Below are 6,589 nucleotides of genomic sequence, written 5' to 3' on the forward strand. Positions count from 1 at the left end.
AATACACCACAAAAAGGGCAGCGAACAATAAAAATTGGATTAAATCAATTAGTAGAAAGTACTGGATTATATTCTAAAGAAGAAATTATAAGAGATCAGATCAATTTGAGTGAAAAACAAAAAGTCCTTAAGAAAGATGGGAGTTTATTATAAAATAATAAATGGAATAGAAGTATATGTAATAACTAGAACTTTAGCAAATAAAATATTGAAAAATTTACATAACAATTATATGCATATTGGTTCAAGAAAGCTATGGATGCTATTTAGGGACAATTATTTTGCAAAGAATGACATAAGTATAGCAAAAGAAATTACTACCCAATGCCCAATATGTCAACTAAACAAAGAAAAGAATTTCAAAAACCAGAACACATATAAATCTAATGTTGTATATGAAAAACTAAATACAGTTTCCATGGATTTTATTTCAAATTTAGTTCTCAGTCCAACAGGAAAAAAGCATATACTAGTGATAGTTGATTTATATACAAAATTTATTAAACTATATCCCTGCTCCAGAACAAATGTTAAAACATTAAAATTATATATTAATCAATTTTTCGAAGAAATAGGACCATTTAGAAATTGCATAATAGATAATGCTACATATTTTAACAACCAAAAATTTCGGGCATTTTGTGAGAAAAAGGGAATCAACATTCATTTTACAAGTATCAGACATCCTCAGGCAAATCCTGCAGAAAGATATATTAAAGAAGTTATAAAATATTTAAGGATACTGTGCCAAAATCAACATGAAACTTGGCAGCAACATATACCACAAGTAGAATATTTTTTAAATAATACACATAATTTGAATACAGAGGAAGTACCAGAATATTTAATGTTTGGCCATATAGGAAACAGAAAGTGGATTAGTGAATATAATCAGGATATGTTAGAACAAGTAATGCAGAAAGTGAATAACCGAATTAGGAGGAAAGCTGAAAAATATATCAGAAGACAAAATCGAAATATAAAAAAACCAATCACATTTCAAAAAGGAGACCTAGTGTTAATTCGTTCACTTAGAAAAAGTAATGTTAAAGAAAACCGTTGTAAGAAATTACAATCAATGTTTGAAGGTCCATATACAATTGAAAATCAGAATGGACTAAATAGTTATGTGTTAATAGATGCAGAGAACAGACTAAGAGGCATGTTTCATATCAACCATATTTTTCAATATCATGAAGAGATTGAATAATGTTTTCTATACCTTTAACACAAATATAACAACACTAACAGCTTACTGATATATCCATTTTATTCAATAGACTTGATTTGTTAGATAGATGGCAGATTTCATTGTTGTGAATAAATTTGACATCATACTTGTTGAATTTTGTACAAATGGAAATTGTTTGGTAACCTAAAAATCATAATTTGGGGTTAGATACAGAATTGATTGTGTAAATGTCTTTATAAAAAGTGTAAAACTTACCAATTCATATGGATGAAAGCCTGTTGAATGGAAATAATTCCTAGATTTTGTCTATAAATAAACAGAACACAATATAGATTATATTTTTAATTAAGGTTATATTTTATTCTCTGATATGGGGCAGTCCAACACATAACCTCAAACAGAACTGTCAAAATGTCTGGAGGGCAAACAATGGATAGAATAGCATTGTGATTTGCAGTAATAGACAAATATTTAATTGTAGTTATTCAAATATAATTAGTAGATGACCTAATAATTGATAAAAAACAATTTTCTTTAATATAATTCTTATTCACATTGATTACATGAAGATAATTATAATTTAATGAGGTAAGTTGAAAAGTTCCTAATAGTTTAGTTAAGTCGTTTAACAACCACAATTATTATCAATATATACTTATAATGATTGATAAGAATTTACTTTTATATATATTAGCGTATTCGGCATATCGCTAATATTTCTCAGTTTAGCTTCATATATTATATAGCTAATATTTAGCTTCATTTAAGCATTTTAGTATTACACAAAATCAGCTGCTGAAATTAAAATAATAATACAATTTTAATATTTTTGAACTAGGTGAGACTCAAACCATTTTTTTATAATATAGTAAAGACATTTACACCTTTTTAATTGATAAGAAACCTAAATGTTTATTAATTTGATGAATGTTATTTTGTTTCAGAAATGGATTGAAGTCATTACTTTAATAACTTGAAATTAGAGAATCCTGATGTAGCAAGCAGATATCTAGAGAAATTGAAAGTAATCAACAACATAGATCCATATATACTATTTCAGAAAGGGAATTAAGTTACAATCCAAATGATTTTCCCCAATAAGCAGCATAGATGTAGTGAGCTATTTAGTGTTGAGCACCAGTTTTTATACACAACAGCAAATGAAAGCCTACAAAAGCCTGCAAGCATACAAATAATTTGAAGCAGGTTTTGTGGGTCAAAAGTTGTACATGACAAGTTTATGACATTAGGCAAAGTGAGTATCGTATTTGAGGAGCAAATGTTTTATGCTAGTTGTTACAATATATTAACTTGTTCTTTTATTGTTACAGATTAAACATTCACAAAAAATGAACAAGCCACCACTATAAGCATGGGTTGTGTGTAACTAAGATGGAAGTATAGAAACAGGACATTGTACATGCATGGCAGGTGCAGGAGAAGTGTGTAGCCATGTTGGTGCGATATTGTATGGACTACAATATATAGCTGAATCAAAAGATAATGTATCATGTACAGATGTGAGGTCCCTCTGGAATTTGCCCAAAACTGCAAAGGTTGAATGTAAACCAATTAGAGGTATTGATTTTGGCAAAATATTTTCTGGATCAAGAATTCCCTTAGAAGTGCCTTGCATGAGTGATGACCATATTGTGCAGTTTTTGACTCACATTGAAGAAGCTGGAAGTTCATCCATTTTAAGCAGAGTGACAGAACCATTTGCTGAATCATTAAGAAGAATGTTGATATCACCAATTAACCCATTTTCTTCATTATATAATGACAAGTACATTTCATACACATACATTCAGTTAATGGAAGTTGTTAATAACTTAGTTATAAGTTTGGATGAAAGTGAATGTATAACCATTGAAAAGAGTACACTAGACCAAAGTAAGTCAGGACAATGGTTTCATCAAAGAAGAGGAAGAATAAAAGCATCAAATTTAAAGCAGCTGCCAATTCTCGCATTGAAAAACCGCTTATCCCTAATTAAAACTATATGTTATCCAGAACAAAGTTTGTTCAAAACAAGTGCAACAGAGTGTGGGAAAATAATGAAAAAAATGCAATAGAAGCTTTTCGAAAATATTCATATAGTACCCATGAAGATCTAGTCATAAAAAATGCTAGATTTTTCATTAAGCCTGAATTTCCACAACTTGGTGCTACTCCTGATGCAATGGTTTTTTGCAAATGTTGCAGTAGGGGATGCTTAGAAGTGAAAAGATATGTCAATAGCAGAGTTCATTAACTTACCTTCATCATGTCTTATTATAAATTCTGATGGAGAAGTTCAATTAAATAGACAACATAAATATCACTATCAAATTCAAATGGCTCTCTATAATGTTCAATATTGCTATTTTGTAATATGGTCTCCAACTGAATTATATCATGAAAAAATTATGTTTAATAAAGAATTTTGGAAATTTTACAGTTTTAAATTTTAAAGTTTTTTTCATAAAAAAATTATAATTCCCGATTTACTTTGCAAATATTTTAGCAAACTTAAAAACAATTTAACATGGTGTACATGTAAAGGAATTGACGATGGCCAACCAATGATAAAATGCGAAAATGAAAACTGCAGTATTTCTTGGTTCCACTTTAAATATGTGAATCTCTTAGAGGTACCTACCTACTAACTTATGGTTTTGTGATCTTGTTCTCTTTAGATATGGAATCTTTAATTTTTATTGTGTCAAGTAAATTTTTTGTTTGTAAATATTAAATTATTAATTTTTAAAACAAATAATTAAATTATCAATAAAACCAAAATATAGTAAATTTGTTTCTCAAATTATTATTTTTAATATTGGCGTTATCTTTATTTTGTAGCATTTTTGTATTCGAATATAATATGGTATATAGTTGTGAATAAAACAAATTCAAAATAAATGTTTTTTATTACAAATGTATCAAAATTATATGTCACAGAAATTAAATAACATTTATTAAGCAATATTAACAATATATAATAATAATGGTAATATAACTTTCTCCATTCCGTGATTGTCTTTTAAAAAAGGTTTCAAATTTTAGGGCAAAAATGCTTCTTTATTCTTCAATTACAAATTCCAAAATAAAAGTACAATTTATTATGTTACTTTGAAAATGAGAGAGAATAATATGCTTACATTACAATTTAAGTTTCAAAAAATAAGGAAAAAACAAGAATCAAATTATATTAACAGAACTGAATGTACATACAAGTTGAGAGCATAATTTAAATAATAATAGCAAACTAAAAGCATAAAAATAAGTTTATTTATTCAAATAGGGAAAGCCCTAATACATACAAATAAATAATCAATTTATAACATTAATACATAATAAGATAAAAATAACAATTACACTTAAAATATAGTACCTACACTTATTAAAAATATAAAACAATAATATATAACATAAAACATGACTACAAAACAACTACCTAACTATTGGTGCTTTTAAAATGGTCCATTAATTTGCTTTTAAACATAATATGTAACTCACAAAAGTAAGCAGGGTCCAAATTATTTAAAATTTTATAAATGAACACCATTGTGAGGTAAAAGACACTTTGTTGAACTAAAACCCACTGCAGCATGCTAAGCATTGTTGCTATAGGTGTATATCTGCTTCCACCAAGAATGATTCTCATTTCACGATTTTGTAATTTTTGCAACTAGGCGGATTGATTTAAATTAAATAGAAAAATAACTGATGAGCAAAAATCGAAGTGAGGTTGAATAATTGCATTAAAAACTGTAATTTTAGTTCAAGTTGACAAATTTTTAGATATTCTTGAAAAAAAGCAGGTATAATTTTTTAGAAATCTTTTTTAATATGTAATTAAAATGGTCATTAAAAGACAATAAATTATCCAATTGAAAACCAAGGTACTTAATTGTGATGATTTCTATTTTATCATTGTTAATTTGAAGATTAATAGTATTTATATCAATATTTGAGTATTTGTATTTAGTTGTTATTATCATAGCCTTCGTCTTTAACACATTTAACTTTAGTTTGTTGATCTTTAAATATTTATTAACAGACTGCACTTCTTTGCTGAACCAACCTTATGGCTTATGGTTTCGTCATCTTGAAGAAACCTTTTAAAAGGGACTGTCGGTATCCTAAAATACCCCATATGATTCCTGTTAGATCTGTTGGAGCATCCCACAACAAAGCAAACGATTGACATAATTTGCTACCTAAAAATTTAACACATATTCACATTGAATTTAATTTAAAGACTATGTAAACAAACCTTTTAAACTAATTTTTCAGTTTCACAACAGAAGTTTTTTTGAAAAAGTCCTATTCTTAAATATTTTCTAAGCCGTTTATTTCCGTTTTCCAATCACTGAACTGATAATTTTACTCACAATTTATATAATTAATTGAAAACACTATTAACTTTCAATACGGCTAAATAGTTTGTTTGCCCTCCAGACACCATATTGGATTTAATTTGACAGCTCGTTGGACTGCCCTATAGCACAAGCCGGTCGCGGGAGGAATGATTTCTACTGTGGCGCACCAAGCGGAAATATATCAAACTCATTATTGACAAGTTCGGTTTTATTTTGAATTTGAATTTTGAAAATAACCTAGAACTTTTATATCTAATGTACAGTTTACTCTTTTATTGTTTTATAATTGTTCGTACTGTGAATTTTATATCCTGCATTTTATTTTTACCTTTATACTTTTATATCTAATGTACTCTTTTATTGTTTTATAATTATTCGTACTGTGAATTTTATATCCTGGATTTTATTTTCGGCTACTTCGAGGTTTTGTGTTTGTATTATAATATATTATATTTATAATGGAAACAAGAGCAGTGACAAGAAACCTTTGTAAATATTGTGATAAAACGTTTAGCACAATTTCTAATTTGAATAAACATATTAAACTCTTACATGGAGCAGAACCGGCTACAAGTCGAAGAAAATCTTTAGTGTGTACCTCTTGCTTTCTGATTCTCTCCACATACTCCGAATACAGAAATCACTTAATTACAGATCACAAACTTGAGCTGTTTAAGGAAGAAAAGGAATTCGAAAACTATGCAGGTTACTGTTATTTATTAATAGCTAATTATATGAACTAACGAAATGTTTTTTTAGATCTTAGAACATGGAAAGAGACTATTGAGAAAAACATGAAATGCTCTTATGTAAAAACCACTGGTAAAAAAATAACTAGCAAAATAGAAAAGACATACTATGTTTGTCATAGGTCATGTAAAGCAAGCAGATATATGTCTACGTCTCAAAACAATAGACAGAAATTTTTAAAATCTCAGGGTTTTTCTAAGTTAGATGTTACTTGTCCTTCAACTTTGGATTTAATATGTAATGGAAATCAGTTAAAGGCCACTTTGTATACGCCTTATTTTGG

At 27.8% G+C, this 6,589-nt stretch overlaps 2 long non-coding RNA genes across 2 annotated transcripts; one reads left to right on the forward strand and one right to left on the reverse strand.

Moving 5' to 3' along the window:
- The first annotated feature begins 1,410 nt into the window (after nucleotides 1-1,410).
- LOC140443532 (uncharacterized) lies at nucleotides 1,411-4,047 on the forward strand. Its single transcript, XR_011951228.1, has 3 exons — nucleotides 1,411-1,780; nucleotides 2,137-2,447; nucleotides 2,524-4,047. It is a non-coding gene; the product is annotated as an uncharacterized lncRNA (long non-coding RNA).
- Nucleotides 4,048-4,082: 35 nt separating this feature from the next.
- Nucleotides 4,083-5,674, reverse strand: LOC140443533 (uncharacterized). The gene is made up of 2 exons (XR_011951229.1): nucleotides 5,451-5,674; nucleotides 4,083-5,394 (listed from the first exon to the last, which is right to left on the reverse strand). It is a non-coding gene; the product is annotated as an uncharacterized lncRNA (long non-coding RNA).
- Nucleotides 5,675-6,589: the final 915 nt, after the last annotated feature.

This window comes from Diabrotica undecimpunctata, chromosome 6 (genome assembly GCF_040954645.1).
Source record: "Diabrotica undecimpunctata isolate CICGRU chromosome 6, icDiaUnde3, whole genome shotgun sequence".
Classification (NCBI taxonomy): Eukaryota; Metazoa; Arthropoda; class Insecta; order Coleoptera; family Chrysomelidae; genus Diabrotica; species Diabrotica undecimpunctata.